Below are 19,868 nucleotides of genomic sequence, written 5' to 3'. Positions count from 1 at the left end.
GTGTAATATTTAAAATTGCTTACCTTCCTTTTTATGTAGTCAAGTCCCCTTAATGGCTTAGCTCTTCTTTCCCTTTCTCTGTGCTTTTATTTTATACTCAGACCATCTTAGGATAGTCACTCATTCATGCATCTTGAACTCCTACCTCTTATCAATCAAATGCAGATGCTTGGGAACCTATAATAAGGGAGACCCAATTTCTGCCCACAAGCATTTCGCTTTGTGTACTAACCGTGCTGAGTATTACTGATAAAGGTTTAGAGAATATAGGGCTTCCCACATTGAAGTGTGCTAGGAGGCACTTAAATGACCTCAGTGAAACCTCAACTTGTGCTTCACAGAGACAATTTAGAAAAGCTCTACCAAATGGCCTGAATACAGAGGACTGCTTAATTTTATTTGTGGTGGATTCAGTTTCCCTTCTGCCCTCTATGGGTTCTAATAAGAAGTCTGGCTGGGTGTGGTGATATATACCTTTAATTCCAGCACTTGGTAGGCAGAGGCAGGTGGTTCAGTCTGAGGCCAGCCTGCTCCACAGAGTGGAATTACAAAACAGCCAGGGCTACACAGAGAAACCAAAAAAGAAGAAGAAAAGAAAACAGTTTGTATTTATTGCAGTCATGGTTTCTGCATATGTAATAACTTGTTTTTATGTAACTTTTCTCAAGACCTTGTTTCTTCTCTCTATGATTATCATGTGCTTGAACTTGATTTCTTTGAATTTATTCATTTTTTCGTTCTGTGAGCCTCTTAATGCTTTGTTTCTAGTACATGTGAGGACTTGGAGAAATCATTTGTTCAAGTTTGTTTCCAGCTTCACTATCACAGAGGTTTTATTGACTTTTTCAGCTTCTGGTCGGATGTTTGAAACTTGTACATTTCTATCAATTTTGAGTATATGTACCTTGGCCTTTTGAAATATAGTTGTAATAACTACTTACACTCTTACATGCCTTTGTCACTGTCATGATAGCACAGCCACCAACTTTCTCACAGATACACTAGCTCTCAGCACAAACTAAGAATAGAACGAGAAAAGGTTACAAGGTTTCTTTTCCTGAAAGCATAGGGGCCTTAATTCCCAGGAGCTTCTCTTGGGGTTTTCCTTTTTTCCTTCTCATCTCTGTGCAGGCAGCTCAAGGCTCACTCTCAAAGTTATAAGAAAAAGAACAAAGACAAACCATACTCAGGAACTCACCCCTCAGTGAATCGTATCTTAGAGCTTGGCACCCTTCCTCATTTGTGTCGGTTGTATTCGTTTAGAGAGAGAGAGATAGTTTACAGTTATGAATAGGATGTGAGTTAGGCAGAAATGAATTCATCCCTTTAAAAATAGTACTAGAAATTCTGCAGTTTTAAATAATTTGCAGACCAGTAGCTAGGGCCTTGAATCCTGAAAACCTTACTACACGATTGCCTGCAGAAGTCATAGGATAGTGTCCTCACATATGTGAGCGTGGGTAGCTTGAGTAGATCCTAGTGAGTAACTACTCTCAGGGAACTGTCAGCATCAGCCTGGATTCTCAGTGCCACACTACAGCTGCTGCCCACATATGCAGAGGTAGCAGTGCTGGTTTCTCTAGTTCATTAGAGCTTGTTTTTATGCAGAGTCATATGGAAAAGGAAGCACTGTGAAACTGTCTTCGTTGCCAATCTACCTTCCACAGAATGTATGACTTACATATTTGCATACACACATATGTCTATGTATGTATAATATACATATGTACTTACATGTATATATACATATACATAAAATATAAAATTTGTTAGATTCTAACCAGAATATGTGGCAAGTAAAATCTACTACGTAAGCACATCTAATTTATAAACTTAAAGTTAGATATAAATTGTAACACTTATATTAATCATATTAATCATCTTATTGGTAAAGTATAATTTCTAATTTGTACTCCCTAGTGATCCCAAATTATACTACTTCAATTAATTTTCAATATTGTCCAAGTAAATAATATATTTGTAAGTTGTGTTTTTAAAGATTTTAATTATTAAAGTTATATATTGAGAACCTTTTTCATGCTCTTCCTACCTGGAACAACCTCTAGTAGAAATGAGGTCTCTGCCAATACTTTTATCTGTAGCAGCTGTAGTATTGGCAATTCTCATTTAAATAAATATGTATGTAGTTGTTTCCAACATAATCATATTAGTTGTGTTTATAAATATTTTAAATATTTGTTTTTTTAAGATAATGAAGTCCAGATTTATATTGCCTCATAATTTGACTGTGTACCCTAAGGCAACTTCAAATTATCATTCTCCTTATTTGTTTGGGAATTTTGCTGTTTGGTTTTGAAGAAACAAGTGTGCCATCTGGTACCTTGTGAATGAGTTCAACCATTCTAAGGGACTTATACAACCCCATCTTCATTAGTGCACAGTCAGGCCAGCATCTTCTTTCTCAGAAATATGTGCTAAGACATAATGAGCCAAATGAAAACAGCTCCTTTGCCCACTCAGAATTTCTGTACTGATAATAACTTTTCAAGTATCAGATAAACTATAATAGAAAATTTAAAGTTTATTGGAAAGTATACTGAGAAAAAGCAAAGTGTATTAATACTTTGTTGGATGGTAATCTCAAAGACACAATGTATGTAGCATTGGATAGTTTTCTGTATTTTAAAGTGTTGTAAATATTAGGTAATATTAAGTAGAGCCCTAGAGCACTAGAATTATTGATAATCTATACTGAGTTCTAATCCCTGCTCTGCTCCGTATAGCCATGTATGGCTGTAAGCAAATGAATCTTAATCTCTCTAAGCTCTTGTTTCTCTATCTGTGACATGGGGGTGATACTGGTGGCTGCTTCTTGGCTGTCAGGAGGAGCAGACAGGTGTATAGTATGCAGTCTTTAGTTCATAGTGTGGCACAGAGCTTAATACATGTAAATGCTACTGTGGCTGCTTTTATTATTTTTGTTACTAAGTCTGTTCAAAATAGTAACTGTAATTGGCTTATATTCATATGTCTCAGTGTCATTAAAACTATTGTGCAACGTGAAATGTTTCAATTACATCAGTTGGCTGGATTACCATTTCAATAGGACTACAGAAAATGTGCCAAGGACATTTGAATAAATCAACAGTTGAAAAATCATAAACTACTTTCTTACACCTTATAAATCTTATCTTGATTTCATTGAGCATTATGGCTTTATGAAAAGGATTGAATTACATACATATGTCTTTAGAATATAAGGTTGTTAATGTCCCTAGAAAGGTTTAAAATTAACTTTTGACTTTAGTGTTATAAGGATCGCAACTTTAAGGCTGATCTGAAAATTTAGCTTCTAGGAACATTTCTTGCTGGTCTGCGACATGCAGTGACACTGGTTCACACACTTTGACATCCTTCAGATAGAAAGATAGTGAAAAGTATATTTCTCATGACCCAACTATTGAGGAGAGTTAGTTATATATGATGAAATATATTGAAAAGAAAATCACAAAACTTGACTTTTTATCTGATGCCCAGGCTCTTTCATACACCAATTAGATTTTTGATGATTTAATTTCCTTTATCTATAAAAGTGATACAGTAATATCTGTTCTGTATACTTTTGTACATTTTAATGTTGCAGACCTCTTTGCTTAAAATAGGGATATTTACAGTTAGAATTAAGTTAATCTTCTTTGGATGTAAAATTAGCTTTTATTAAATAGGAGGGTAAGCACCTGTGTTAAATTGCACCAAATTTTACTCAAATGTTATCCTGTAAAATATAACTCATGCTATAATTTAACATAAAAACAGACAAATAGGAAAAATATTTAGAAAATTATTTAGAAAGAGCAAAGCCAGGCAAAATGAAAAAGTCAAAAAAAAATGCAGGAGTTATTACACACACTATCCTCTGATGAGAGAGAAATGCATTGAGTTGTCATTATATACTCTGTCCTCTGATGAGTGTCATTAAGTAGAAAGAACCAACTTTGTATGAATCAAATGTTGGCTTAGATTTCAAAACCTACTTTTAATAAGGGTTCTTAAATGCTTTAACCTCCCTTCTAGGAAGTAAACCTGTTTAGAAATAATTCTTTGGACCAAATCCAGTCTGCATTGTCAGGAAATCAGCAGTTCAGATCACAGGAGTTAGCAGTGGCAGCTCGATCCACTCACAAGCACCATTCACAAATCCACAATGGCAGGTCGATCCAGAAGAAACCACAAGGCTGCTGTATCCTATTTAGAAGTAGAGTCAGGATAGCAAACACAAATCAGCAGCAGTGACAAAACCCAGCATAAACAGCCAGGCCTCCGTTGAATTGGCACAAGTCTGCAGGAGTGACCAGGGGCGGCAGGAGAAATTCTCTGCTGTGCCTCTCTCAAGGAAGTGAAGATCAGCAAAGATTAAGGCATGAGATCAATGGAGTATTACAAAGCTAGCTATGTCAGCCAGCTGTCACTATCCATTGACTCCTATTTATACTCCCTCCAAACATCACATGTCCTCCCACAGATCTAGGCTTGGCAAAACTCCATGTGAATCTGTATGAGCTGACATATCCAGAAACTTCCCCTTCACTCTGCCTAACAGCCCAAGTCCAAGGAAGTGGCAAGAAACTGCAGAACACCACCAGAAGCTTTTTTGTGCATTTCTTTCTATAAAGTCATGACAAACAGTGACCAGTGAGGAATGACGCAGCATACCAGTATGATCCAGCATCGTATCCTGTTGGGTTATATTCATATTTCTTCTTAACCTCATACAGTCTTGCTCATATTTTCCTTAGCAAAACATCCTTTTACCTGTGTCCACCTCTGGAAAACATTCTTTCATATGTCTTCTTTAGCAAGGCATCCTTTCACCTGTGTGCTCCAGCAAAACATCAGTTGACATGACTGACTTTCCAAAGAAACCAGAAGTTTCTACTGCAACCAAGGACACTTGAATCCTGTCTCTCTATACTCATTTTGTAGGATACAGAAGAGCAGATGATGAGCAAAAGAGTGCTTACGCGGCCGTGCAGATGCTAGATAGCAAACCGAGCTGCAGCTCACCTGGGATCCAGGGCAGTTCAGAAGCACATTCCTAGTTATTTTCTGTCCAGACATTGAATTATTTTAACATATGCTTGGCCTCCATCCTTCACAATTTAATTTTCAGGTATTATAGGCCCCTCGTAGACTATATTAGATTCTGTGGCTTTTTAAAATTAACAAAAAAGACTAATTATTTAAACTATAAATCATAAAACAAATATAAAAGAGCATAAAAAGCTTACATATTATACATTTCTCTTTTTCATGCCCAGTGGTCAGGAGATGCCTGGCCTTTCAATTGCAAGGGCTTACACTCTATATACTGTGAAAGCCAGATATAGATGTAGCCTCATACTGACCTCCCTTGGAGCTCCACCATCTTCAGTTTCATAGAGCAATACATGGGTCCAGTATGTAGGAACTCCACATTGCTACTCATTAAATTATCTACAAGCTCTATTGATAAATAAACATTCCTTTTTTAAAGATTTGTTTATGTGTATGAGTGTTTGCCTTCATGTATGTAGATGTACCACATGTATGTCTAGTGCTCATAGACTAGAAAAGGGCACCAGTTCTCGGGAACTTAAGTTTCAAACACTTGTGAGCCAACATGTGGATTATGGAAGCCACCCGACTTCCCTGAACAGCAGTGCTCTTAAATACTGCCCAATCTCTCCAGCCTTAGGTGCATCCATTCTTGACTGGGCCTAAAAAATTCTTAGCAAAGAAATTGTCTTTTCTCAATAATTCAGAAAAGTGCGATGGCTGTGGGGTCCCTGGGTCCCCCAGAAAAGGAATCTTTAAAGTGTACCACAACTAATATCACATCTTAAGTATTTTATCATACTGCACTTTGACTAGCTGTGAAGCCTGCTTCATCTTCCTTTGGACCCTGATATAGCTACCTCTTGTGAGGCTATGCCAGTCCCTGGCAAATACAGAAGTGGATGCTCACAGTCATCTATTAGATGGAACACAGGGCCCCTAATGAAGGAGCTAGAAAAAGTACCCAAGGAGCTAAAGGGGTCGGCAACCCTATAGGAGGATCAACAATATGAACTAATCAGTACCCCCAGAACTGTGTCTCTAGCTGCATATGTAGCAAAGGATGGCCTAGTCGACCATCAATGGGAGGAGAGGCCTTGGTCTTGTGAAGATTATATGCCCCAGTACAGGGGAATGCCAGGGGCAGGAAGCAGGAGTGGGTGGGTTGGGGAGCAGGGCGGGGGAGAGTATAGGGGACTTTTGGGATAGCATTTGAAATGTAAATGAAGAAAATATCGAATAAAAAATGAAATGAAAAAAATAAAAAAAAATCTATGGAATTTTGCTATGTTCACTAACTTCTTTGTAATTCATGGTGGGGTCATGTTTTGGTTTCTTCTTTGCATCTACTCAGACACTCTTGTTTTTAGTTCAGAAAATTGAAAGCTGGGCTGTTTGGCTTGAAGACTATTTACTTGCTTGATTCATATGTAGGCCATATACTTAAGGGATACACAAGAATATAGTTTTGTTAATCATCAAAATTGAAATAAGATGAACTTGTTAGGTTTGTAATGTTTAATAGGGATATAAAATGTTCATTATTTGAAGCTCTGGTTTTATTTTTAATTAAAGTAGCTTTTTTATATGTATATAAATATAACTTATACTGGTAAACAAACCTCATTATTTTTACCTTTTTCATTATGTTCCACTTATTTTAGATGGGAGATACAGAAAATTAAACTACATGGGATAGACAAGTGAAAGGAATACCATACACTTTGTGGTAGTTTTAATAAGAATGGCCCCCATCGGCTAATATATTTGAATGTTTAGTTATCAGGGGCTAGCACTATTTAAAAAGGATAAGTTGAGGCGGAGAGATGGCTTGGTGGTTAAGAGCCCTGACTGCTCTTCCAAAGCACAGGTGGTTCACAGCCAACTATAATGGGATCCGATGCCCTCTTCTGATGTGTCTGAAACAGCTACAGTGTACTCATATACATAAAATTAATAAATAGATCTTTTTTAAAAAATGATAAGTTGGTGTGGCCTTAGTGGAGGAAATGTATGAGTACAGTGGGCTGGGGGAGAGAGAGAGAGCACCAGCCAGTGGATCCGAATGCTGTGCTCTCAGCTACTGCTCCAGTACCTGCCTTTATGCCACCATCCTCCCTGCCATGATGAAAATGGACTAAACCTGTAAAACTGTAAGCTACCCCAGTTATATGTTTTCTTTTATAAGAGTTGCCCTAGTTATGATATCCCTTCACAGTAATAGAAGAGTGACTAAGATAGAAGTGGGTACCAGGGAACAGGGCATTACTGTGATAGGCCTGACCATGCTGTTTGTAGTAGGCATATGGAAGACTTTGGGACTTTGAACTGGAAAAATCAGTTAAATACTTGAAATGGGGGTTACTGGGCTCTCTTAATAGGAGCATGGAGGAGAGCAGTAACAATGTTAATGCTTAATTTTCTTTCCACATACAACCACAAGTGTACTCCCCACCCCCTGGAATAAGTGGCAAAGTACTTTAGGCTAAAAGGCTAAATAGTCTTTTTAGTGTTCTATACCTTATCTCAAAGTCTTATTATCTCAATTGATATCAGGAAAAACACAGATATCTACGTGATACACACACACACACACACACACACACACACACACACAGAGAGAGAGAGAGAGAGAGAGAGAGAGAGAGGAGAGAGAGAGAGATCTACGTGATACACAAACACATACCAAAATAGGACAGAAATGCTTTTGGCGATTACAATCCTGTGTATGGCCAACCTTCTTCACCTACCCATTATGCATTTCCTCTATGCTCAGCAAGTCCTTAAACCTGGAGGGACTAATCATAACCTCATTTTTGAAATGTCTGAGCCCTTGGTCACCCTGCCTGCCTGCATTTGATTATAGCAGTTTCTCATTTATCTTAATGACAAAATTTAATAATACCAAAAGACACCCTAAAGGACCTCCTACATTCAATCATAACATCACTGGCCCAAATTGGCCATGGTGGTGGGGAGGTGTCGTATCTAATCTCCCAGTTCACTGGAATGTTGGTTGTGACTCCCTGATAGAAGTGCACCCTCCTCTTCTGTAAGCAAATGAAGTGGAAAATCATAAGAACGTGATGCAGTTTTTTAGTTTTTTTCTAGTGAGTAGATAGAGTTTATGGGAAGTAATACCATTCCCATTTCCAGTCATTTGATTCCTGGACCACTAAGTCTTGGCCATCTGAAAAGTATTATCATATACTAGATAGTGGTTTAAATCATATGCCAACTTCTGAAGAACTCTGGCCTAACCCTACAAACTTTGTCCACCTAGTCTGCTACAATAACTGTGTATATAAAAGGCCATTCCACCTTTCTATTAAAGCAGCTTCTTTGGTATGGTGGGTAAATGGTAAGACTAATTAATTCTGTGGGCATGGGCCCACTGTCACACTTCTCTATTTACGAAGTTAGTTTCTTGGTCAAAAAAAAAATGCTGTGTGAAATATGATGATGTAGAATAAGGTACTCTGTAAGTCCATGACTAGTAGTTTTGGCAGAAGTATTCAGAAAAAGCAAATCAATAACCATTGTAAGTATTGATCCTTGCAAGAGCAAAACATTGCCCTTTTCATGATGGAAGTGTTCCAATGAAGTTATCTTAGAGGCCATTGGGTGGTTACACTGCAAGATGATACCATACCAGGGATCCAGTGTTGATCTCTGGCTGTTGAAAGGTTTGGTATTCATTACAAACCATAACCAGGTCAGGCCTGGTGAGTGAAAGTTCTTGTTGTTGAGCTAAGCATAGCCTCTGTTTCTTTGGCCACCTAGTTCATGGGCCCATTGGCAATGATGGGAATGGCCAGCAAATAATATTGATGGTCCATAGAATGAGCATCTTATCTATATGATTATTGAGCTTCTCCCTTCTCTTGTCCCCTCTTGATGAATATTTACATGGGACACAAGAACATCTTCATGTTCTTTGCCTACACAGAGAGATCTATCTCTTCTGCAAATATCTTTCTCACCAGTGTTTCAGTGTTATTCCTTTTAACTCCATAACCATTGAGCAAAACCATTGTATGTGCCCCATATATCAGTATGTAAACATGCATATGGCTATTTATCCTTCAAAAAAATACATATGATCATGTGCACCAAAATCCTATCCACTGGGAATAGTTCTCTCTCAGAGATCATAAACCTTTAGCTGTCTACTTCTGTGGATGATACCCAAATAATGTGCAGAATCAAGACCTAGCCTTCTCTTTCTCAGCCAACCAATCATAAAACATGTACCATGAAGCCATACATGCATGTTTGGATACCAAAAGCATTGTAATAGGAGTGGAATCATGGGTGTTTGGACAACTACTTCATGTAACTTGCTTATAACAATAACACATATTTATGCTCAATTGCCTATGTACCATGTTGGGTTGCTGTTGTGAGTACCCGAGTTTATTGATTATATTTCAGTAGAGGTGGTACTAAGTGCTACTGTTTTCACTTACCACCTAAGGGATATAGAGGGGACTCAGCTTCAAAACAAACAAGCAAGGAACGATAGCTAAAATGAGCAAAACTCCACTAGTCAGTCGTCCTCTAAATATTACTAGTTTTTCATTAGCAGAAATTTATAAGAGCTTTCCGTCGTAAGGAAATTTAATGCTTGAAGGTGTATCTCATTTAAGTTTGCATTCATATCCACAGTAGAATAAAGTCTTATGGTGATTCATATTGTCAACTTGACAGAATCTAGATTCACCTACAAAACAAACTTCTAGGTGTGATTATGAGGAATTACCAAGATAAATTAATTTGGGGGCATGCCCATGAGGGAATTTCTACATAAGATTAATAAAGATGGAAAGTAATCCCTAATTGGACAGTACCATCCAATGAACTGGGGTCCTGGGCTGAATAAGAAGAGCAAAGTGGAGCAGAGGTTAGGATGCCATAATGAGGGAGCTGCTGTATCCAGTGTGGGCCCCTCCCTCCAGTGCCGAGTTTCCCACAGCAGCAGTGGGAAACATTATGGCATCTATGACTGTAGTAGCTTCTTCAAGAGGAGTGTGAGAGGGAGGCTCATCTACAGGTGCCAAGTCGGGGCAGAAATGTGCCCAGTGGATAAGGCCCATTATAACCAGTGCCAGGCCTGCCGGCTGAAGAAGTGCTTACAAGCAGGCATGAACCAAGATGCTATGCACAATGAGCGCTAACCCCGGAGCATGGCTCAGGTACACCTGGATGCCATGGAAACAGGAAGTGACTCCCAATCAGAACCAGTGGTGGTCTCTCCTGCCCTGGCAGGGCCCAGTCCCTGGGGCCCCACATCTGTGTCTGCATCTAGAGCCATTAGCCACCACTTTATGGCCAGCCTCATCACCGACACTGAAGAGAATACTGATGTCACCAGCAATGACTCCGAGTTCCCTGCATCTCCCTGCAATCTGGATGACATCGGCTTGCCTGCTCTTCATGGCAGTCAAATGGGCCAAAAACATGTGTGTGTTTTCCAACCTGCCTGTCTGGGACCAGATGATCTTGCTGGAAGAGGCATGGAACGAGCTTTTCCTTCTTGGAGCCATTCAATGGTCTCTGCCCCTGGAGAGCTGCCCACTGCTGGCACCACCCAAGGCCTCTGGCAGCTTTCAGGGCAGGCTGGCCTTGGCCAGTGCAGAGATGCACTTCCTACAGGAAACCATCTCCCAGTTCAGAGCTCTGGCAGTGGATCCCACAGAGTTTGCCTGCCTGAAGGATCCTGAGCATGTGGAGGCTTTGCAGGACCAATCCCAGGTAATGCTAAGCCAGCATAGCAAAGCTCACCACCCCAGCCAGCCTCTGAGGTTTGGAAAATCGTTCCTCCTGCTCCAATCTTTGAGGCTCCTCGCGGCTGAGTGCATGGAGCTTCTCTTCTTCAGAAAGACCATGGGGAACACTCCGATGGAGAAGCCCCTGTGTGACATGTTCAAAAATGAGTGTGAGTGCCAAGTGTTCACAGGCACCCGAGTGGGCAACATGTCTTAGAAGCTAAATATTTCCCTGCCTTTCTCATCCAGTATTCCACATGCGGGTATTTGTACCTAGCAGAAATTTCTCCCCCAATACATTATTCACATATTCATTGCCGCCATAATCTTAATACCCCTAACTCTGCTCGAACAGTAGAATGCATGGGTATATTGATATATTCATAGGAGAAACAGCTGTGGCAAAAAATGAAAAAAATATGGACAGTAGGTCCACAGAACATGGAGACATTTCATAGGCTGGAATTTGAACAAAAGCCAGGCATGTTTATCCTGTGGTCAAGACCAGAGGCAGGGAGGGGAAGGGAAGGAGGTGGGAATGAAAAGAAAAGGAAATGAGAAAAAAAAAAAAAAAAAAACAGAATAGACTGGTAGAGAGAAAACCAGAAGTCACCTCTGCGTGGGTAGGGGGTCAGAAGAGGGGAAATAGCCTCCCACAGTAGGAATGCCCTTTATTTAGATCCGGCTGAGCATGAGTAGCATCAATCTCTGCCTCTGACTAGCAGCCTCAGGCTCCTGCCACCAGAAGTAGTGTACCTTGATGTATTATACCCTGGGACTGGGAGCCAACGTACTCCTTCCCCAAGTTGCTTTTCTTGGGAGTTCTGTCACAAGGAGAAAAATAACTGATGCAGGTATCCCAAAACAATTGTACCCATGTAATCAAAACATTTTTGTGACTCTTGTTCTTTGTATAACAAGGTATAAAAATTAACAACAACAAAAAAAAAAAATGTTGCCTAGAACTGCCAGAGAAAATAACTGTTAGACTAATATCCGCTTCCCTTTGTAGCAGCAGCACCAGTACTAGTATCACTGATGAGAGCCACCATTGAGAGGACAGAAGTGAGGGTGAGAACATAAATGATACTGGTTTTGATGTAGACCTTTCTATTGTAAGACTCCTAAAACTGGGGAGACCTCTGCCAAAGTCCCGGAATGAGCTGGTACCCCAATAACTCAAGAGAAAACCATACCTGATGCAAAACCGCAAGAGGCTTTATTGTCAGCTAGCTGAGGATGAATTCCTTTCGCTGCACAGGGCAGGGGAGACAGTAGGGGGCTTTTAAAGAAAAAGTGAGGAATTGGGAGAAGTTGGGAGGAGTTTGGCTACAGTTCATCTCTGGCGGGTGTCCTTGGTAAAATTACAAGGCATGAGGAGTGGGGAGTGAGTTGTAGTTCTTCTTTGTGGAGTTTATCTCCGTGTCCTTGGCACAGGGAGCCAGGCAAGCACCTGGCTAGGTCATTTTACAATCATTGCATCTCTGGTTGTAAGGTATAGAAACAAAAAGGCTTTTTGCTGGCTATAGAGAACAAAGAGCTTCTTTCTGGCTGTATTTTTAGAGATCAGGGAAAACAAGCTTGGGGGAACGTTTAGGGGCTTTACCTTTCAAGGAGAAACACTTTAAGTCGGGGTCTCACACTATAACAGATAGTAACTTTGAAATAAATAGATTTTTATGTTGCTTAGCTTTTTAAGATTCCACTTCTTTTTTTGTATTATTATTATTATTATATTCAACACAATATATTTTCTATGAAACATAAAAATGATGGACATGTTTTTAAATGAACATAACAAAGATAAAGTTTCTTTGTTTGTTTTGTTTTTAGTAAAGCTTAAAACCTTGACTCTTACTGTGGTACAAACCCAAAATAAGAACAATTTTTAGACATTGGAGTTCATTGTAGTAAGGCTGTACTTGAATGTCCCTCACATCACCAAAGAATGTTACCTCCATAATAGCTAAAAGTTGACAGTTGTGATGTGCCAAGGAATGAATTGTAGGCATAATTATTTGGATACAGATTTCCTACTATGATCAAAGTATTTGGCTTGAGTGATTATCATCATTCTCAGCCCATAGGAAATGGTGTGTGTATTAAGATGGTGTATCCATGAAGTCAGTAATCAACCAATGAACAATGGTTCTGCTTGGAGGGTGGCACAGACATTAGGTAAGGATAAGGTTCTAGTTCCTTGGCTGTGATAATTTTGAAAAAGAGTAACTTATAAGGTCATCTTCTTCAGTGTTGATACAATAATTATAAATATCAAGCAAACATTCTGTTTCACTCTTTGTTGTTCTCTTACAAGCCATCTCCCAAATTATCTACGTTTCTTTTGGCAGTATAGATAATTTTGAAATATGTAAGCTGTTCTGAAAACCATAGAATAGTGTAAAAACATCAAATAATCCTATTAATAGAGAGGCTGAGATAGGAGAAGCATGATTTCAAGACCATTATGTGATACACAGCAAGATACTCTCACATATAAAGAAGTAGAAAGTGTATATGGATTGTGCAGTATTGGACCTACTTCTCCAATTATCAAATTAGAGAGACCCTGGGTGACAGCCAACAAATTTCTAATTCCTCATTTTTTTTTCATTTCAGCCAACTAGGATATGTTAGTAATATTAATTTTCATATTAACAGATATTAAGGAAAAGTAATTATTACTTTCTGTTATTTCTGTTGTTATTATTGTTTGTTATTATGTTTGTGTGGCTATCTTCTTTGGGGTTTGTTGAAAGAGTACTTTCTTGCTTTTTCTAGGATATGGTTTCCCTTGTAGGGCTGGATTTGTGGAAAGATAATGTGTAAATTTGGTTTTCTCATGGAATATTTTGTTTTCTCTGTCTATGGTAAGTGAGAGTTTTGTTGGGTATAGTAGCCTGGGCTGGCATTTGTGTTATCTTAGTGTCTGTATGACATCTGCCCAGGATCTTCTAGCTTTCATACTCTCTGTTGAGAAGTGTGGTGTAATTCTGATAGGTCTGCCTTTATATGTTACTTAACCTTTTTCCCTTACTGCTTTTAATATTCTTTCTTTGTTTAATGCATTTGGTATTTTGTTATTATGTGATGGGAGGAATTTCTTTTCTGGTCTAAAGGATTTGGAATTTTGTAGGCTTCTTATATGTTCATTGGCATCTTTTTCTTTAGGTTAGGGATGTTTTCTTCTATAATTTTGTTGAAGATATTACTGACCCTTTAAGTTGGGAATCTTAACTCTCTTTTATACGTATTATCCTTAGGTTTTATCTTCTCATTGTGTCCTGGAATTCCTGAATATTTTAGGTTAGGAGATTTTTGCATTTTACATTTTCTTTGACTGTTATGTCAATGTTTTCTATGGTATCTTCTGCACCTGAGATCTCTTGTATTCTGTTGGTGATGCTTGCATCTATGACTCCAGATCTCTTTCCTCGGTTTTCTAACTCCAGGGTTGTCTCCCTTAGTGATTTCTTTATTGTTTTTCTTTCCAGTTTTAGATCTTTGATAGTTTTGTTATTTCCTTAGCCTGTTTGATTTTTGTTTTCCTGTAATTCTTTAAGGGGTTTTTATGTTTTCTCTTTAAGGGCTTCTACCTGTTTGCTTGTGTTTTCCTGTATTTCTTTAAGGGAGTTATTTATGTCCTTCTTAAAGTCTTCTATCATCATCATGAGAAGTGAAGAAGTGATTTTAGATTTGATTCTTGCTTTTTCAGTGTGATGGTGTATCCAGAACGTGGTATGGTGGGAGATTTGGATTCTGATGATGCCAAGTAACCTTGGTTTCTGTTGCTTATGTTCTTACGCTTGCCTCTGCCATCTGGTTATCTCTAGTGCTGCCTACCCTCAATATATCTGACTGGAGCCTGTCCTTCCTGTAATCCCAGTTGTGTCAGAACTCCTCAGAGTTCAGCTGTCTTTGTGATCCTGTGATTCTGGGATCCTGGGATCCTGAGATCCTGGGTGTATCAGAGTTCCTAGGAGTCAAGCTGCCTCTGGGACCCTGAGATCCATCCAGGTGTGACCAAGTTCCTGGGATCCTGTATTCCTGTGTTCTGTGATCCTGTGCGTGTCATCTTTGATGACACCTGGGAGTGAAGATTCCTCTGGGTGATGTGGGACTGGCTGCATAGTTTGTGCCCAAGGTCTGCTCAGGGCACCGGCCCAGACCGGAACGAACCTGTGTCACTGGTCAGGCAGAGTTCTTATGTGCCTAGGTTCCACTGATCCCAGTTACTCCCAGTGTTGGGAAAGATGTTGTGTCCTCCTCACCTTTGATCCTATGATCCTGGGCGTGTTAGAGCATCTAGGAGTGGAGCTTCCTCTAGGTGTTATGGGACTGGCTACAGGAGTTTGCACCCAAGGTCTGCTCAGGGAAGAGCCCAGACCACAAGGCGGCTTTTTAAAATTCAAAATTCATTACTCATAAAGTGTATTAAGGGGATGATCCATCTAAAGTGCTTGCTGCTCTTTCAGAGGGCCAGGGTTCTGTTTCCAGCATCCACATTAGACAGCTGTAACTGCAGCTCTGTGAGGTCCAGTGCCTTCTTTCAGCATCCACAGGCATGCATACACACATATAAAGAAGTAAGTGAGAGTGGGTAGGTTGGTAAGTTGGGGGAGAGAGGAAGAGATAGGGGTTTTCAGAGGGAAAACCAGGAAAGGGAGATAACATTTGAAATGTAAATAAAGAAAATATCTAAGCCAGGCATCTTTAATCCCAGCACTTGGGAGGCAGAGGCAGGTGGATTTCTGAGTTCGAGGCCAGCCTGGTCTACAGAGTGAGTTCTAGGACAACCAGGGCTACACAGAGAAACCCTGTCTCTAAAAACCAGAAAAACAAAACAAAACAACGACAAAAAGAAAATATCTAATAAAAATAGAGAGAAAAAAGTAAGTAAGTAAGAAGTAGGTGGGTGGGTGGGTGGCTAGAAGTGTTAAGTTTTCATCTCGGATGAGTAGCGTTTCAGAGTGCCTATGCACGGTACTCATCATCTGTTCAACGCCACGCCGTTCTCACAGGAGGAGACAACACCAGATCTGTGGCAAAAGGAAGCCTGTTTCCTCCTAAGATCTATGTAAAAATTCAACTCTGTTTTCATAGAAATATACCTCCCATCCTCTGCAGGGACAAAGCAGAATAATCAGTAAAGCTTTTAAAGTGGTATTCAGTGGTTTATGTGAGCTTGGCAAACACATTCTTTATAAGTAGCAGATTTCAAAGAACTTTTGGATATTTATTTCTACATCTCTTTTGAATTGTCTCATGTCATATTTTATGCAATTCAAATATTAACCAAAAATATATTTATCATGACTATTAGCAATTAAAAATAACACCAGCGTTTTTCAAGATGGCTCTCGTCAGCTTCAGTGGAAGCATTTCCAGTAAACTAAGGAAGTAAGAGTTTCTTTGAAGGAATGCAAAGCCATCTTCCAGCACAGACAAGCCTCCTCTTCAACATTCTGAGGGCCATGGTTCTGATTAATCTGTGGCTGGCTTTTGAGACTTTCATAGATATTAAAAGGAGGCTTCTGAATTGTTCTCTTTGGGTATTTTGGAACAATAGAATAAAGATTTTTCTATTGCATCATCTTGAGTGAAGTAACACAATCACAAAAGAACTCACACAATATGTATTCACTGATAAGTGGATATTAGCCCAAAACTTAGGATACCCAAGATATAAGATACAATTTGCTAAACGCATGAAACTCAAGAAGAATGAAGACCAAAATGTGGACACTGTGCCCCTTCTTAGAATTGGGAACAAAACACCCATGGAAGGAGTTACATAGACAAAGTTTGGAGCTGTGATGAAAGGATGGACCATCTAGAGACTGCCGTATCCAGGGATCCATCCCATAATCAGCTTCTAAACGCGGACACCATTGCATACACTAGCAAGATTTTGCTGAAAGGACCCAAATATAGCTGTCTCTTGTGAGACTATGCAGGGGCCTAGCAAACACAGGAGTGGATGCTCATAGTCAGCTATTGGATGTATCACAGGGCTCCCAATGGAGAAGCTAGAGAAAGTACCCAAGGAGCTAAAGGGATCTGCAACCCTATAGTTGGAACAACATGATGAACTAACCAGTACCCCGGAGCTCTCGTCTCTAGCTGCATATGTATCGAAAGATGGCCTATTCGGCCATCACTGGAAAGAGAGGCCCATTGGACTTGCAAACTTTATATGCCCCAATATAGGGGAATGCCAGGGCCAAAAGAATGGGAATGGGTAGGTAAGGAAGTGGGGGGCGCTATGGGGGACTTTTGGGATAGCATTGGAAATGTAATTGAGGAAAATATGTAATAAAAAATATTAAAAATTTTAAAAAAAAAAGATTTTTCTATTGCAAGTTTTCTCAAAAGGAAAATAAATGTTACAAGTTTGTCCCTCTCTGAAGTGAGTTCTCATCATGAGTAAACATGTGCCTGTGAGCACTTAGTCACCTTTCTCTCATTCCCCACCCACGGCTTCTCATAAAGAACAACTTTCCCTGCTTTCTTAGGCTTAGCAACACGAGTTAAATGCAGTCATGAACTCCAGCAGTTTATCATTTGAGAGCTTCCAGTACTTGAGTAACCAAGTGCTTACTACATATGCATCAGCCTGGGGGGAGCCTCCACTGTGAAACAGCTGTCTCTGACTGTCACTGTGTTTATATGATCTTTACAAGCTCCTTTAATCTTAGTTCATCGGCTGCTTTCCCAGGTATGTGGACCTTGAAGAATGTGTAATGCACATCTCAGTGTCTAGTCCTGATGATAGAACTTAGGAGAAACTAAATTGACAACAGCACTCGGTATGTCTAGACATCCTCTCCATCATGTAGTCCAGTCCTTAGAACATGATTTGACTTAGAGTTAGACGTTCCTCAAGAATTCACAGATACCTTTCTGCTAAGGCTCAGAGAGGACATAGCATGAGTCCTATTCTACACTCAGTAGCCATCAACTCTAAAGTTACATGTTTTTGATATTTATAAGTTCACTTATTCTGCCAACCTTATAAGTCCATGAACACTTTTAAACCTAGTTATACAAATGTTTTGTTAAGAAGTAGCTGCCAAAGTGCTGGCTTCCTAGGCTAGATTTCCTAGATTTTTATAGTTGCTTTAATTTCTAATTCTGGCTCTGCGCTTACTCTACTTCGTTGGCTTACATCTATCTCCCTGCCTATTTAGGACTCTGAGATTGCCCAGAGCTGGTTTCTTGCTGGTTTAAGACGGCTAGACCCTCCGCCTTCTGCCCTTAGGGGCACTGCAGTAAACCTTCGCATCCTGGAAAACATGCAGACACATTTTCAGAACTAGCATCCCTTTCTAATCCTGTTATCCTTTGAACTTCTTTGGTAAAGAATCCAACTCTGTCCACTGTCCTGAATAACTTATAGTTCCTTGTATTGATTGGCCTGTGCTTAAGCTTGTCTCACAAACAATCAATTATCTCCAAATAAATAAATAGTAAATAGCCAGCTGTGCAATGTTGTGGTGAGTGCCGCTAATCCCAGCATAGGCAGGCTGATCAGGCCAGTCTGCTCTACCTAGTAAGTTCTTCAATAGTCCACGCTGTGACCCCGGCTGAGGAGAGGAGAGAGAGGGAGCGTTACGTATGTGAGGGGGGTCATATTTTTATTTACTAAACCTACTTCCTGTTTTTCTGATTTATTAACTTAGTAGTATACTTTGAGACTTTCTATAGTGGTGTATGAGATATTCTCTGTTGTTTGTAGCAGTGGCAGAGTGTTTTGTGCAGTGTTTTTAGTGCTGTCACAAATTATTTTATTTTCCTTGAAGTGGATATTTGGGTTTCCCTGAATTTTTATTGCTTTAGATTATCATGGAGTCAACTTCCTTGAATATTAATCTATGTGTTTTTAAATGTTTCTGTAAGTGTAGAGAACTACATATGTCACATCAGATTCCAAGGGCATGGATATTTAAAGATTGGATGAAAAATTCTTTGGGGTCTCCCCTGTCTATACAGAAGCACTGCATGTTCAGTCACGTCTACCACATGTGGGAGTAGCCGTTTCCCCTCCATCCCCCACTCTTACCATATTAGTGATCTTTTGTCTACTTCAATTAATGAAGAATTGTTTTATTTCATCTGTCTCGGTGACAGTGTGTAGACCTGCCTGCTTATCTTAAACATGCTTCAGAAGAATTAAACAGTGAAGAATTGAAAAGGAAAACAGATTCATAATTACCTAAAAACACTTATTTGAAAGTTAATCTTTTTGTCCTACATCTGTTAAATGATGTATGCATACATAAAGCATTACAATGCAGTTGAAATACAGCTAGCATACATTGGTTCCTAGAAGTCGGTTAGAAAAGAACTCTGTAGATAAACTGATTTTCAGTACGTGTAAATGTGTATACATGTATCCATTTGGGGGAAATTAATTTCTAAATTTAGCTTTATGTCTCAAATAATTTCACATTTAAAACCTCCAGAAAGGCCTCCAGTATTAGAGGAGTGAATGCCTCCTCCCAGACCATGAAAACAGCATTCAGTTGGCCTAGTGCTGGCCCATCTTAGTCTGTGAGGACTTCTGCTTAGAGCTCTGATTGGTGACTGCTGAGACCTGGCACCCATCAGGTTTATATGAGTCTCCATGGTTCTGTCCCAGCGGTAGCCATACTCTCTGCTCACTTTCCAGACATGGATGCCATCTCTCTTGTCACTGTTGCATGTGTTAAAAACTTGCTGTCTGACTGCTTTGCATGACTTCCTGACACTGGTGATTAGTGTTGGTTAATTACATTCTCACAGTCTATGTTGTCCTCAGAATTCTGACTTCTAGAAAGCATAGAAAATGAACTGCAGCTATTAGACGCTCTAAGTACAATAAGTGTCCAGCTTTCTGCAGATTGGACCGCGCACTGGTGCTTCCTGTGAGTTGCTTTCTTCCACTTGAGTTGTTCTGTGCCTCTGATTCATGCTTCAGCAGCAATTTCATAGCTTTCCACTCACTATGAGGCTGTTGCTTTCCTGTTAGCTCAGCATCATCACTGCCTGATTATTTTTTCTTCA

General features: G+C 39.6%; 1 protein-coding gene and 1 pseudogene across 2 annotated transcripts in view; both read left to right on the top strand.

Moving 5' to 3' along the window:
- The window catches only part of Vps13b (vacuolar protein sorting 13 homolog B), a 553,787-nt gene that overhangs the window by 354,805 nt on the left and 179,114 nt on the right, over nt 1-19,868 (top strand). The window lies entirely within an intron of this gene.
- Nucleotides 9,858-11,040, top strand: LOC110310708 (photoreceptor-specific nuclear receptor pseudogene; annotated as a pseudogene).

The sequence above is a fragment of the Mus caroli genome, unplaced genomic scaffold (genome assembly GCF_978045245.1).
Source record: "Mus caroli unplaced genomic scaffold, Mus_caroli_1 scaffold_16, whole genome shotgun sequence".
Classification (NCBI taxonomy): Eukaryota; Metazoa; Chordata; class Mammalia; order Rodentia; family Muridae; genus Mus; species Mus caroli.
The sequence above is the reverse complement of the archived record's forward strand: the minus strand, read 5'-3'. Positions and strand labels throughout refer to the sequence as shown.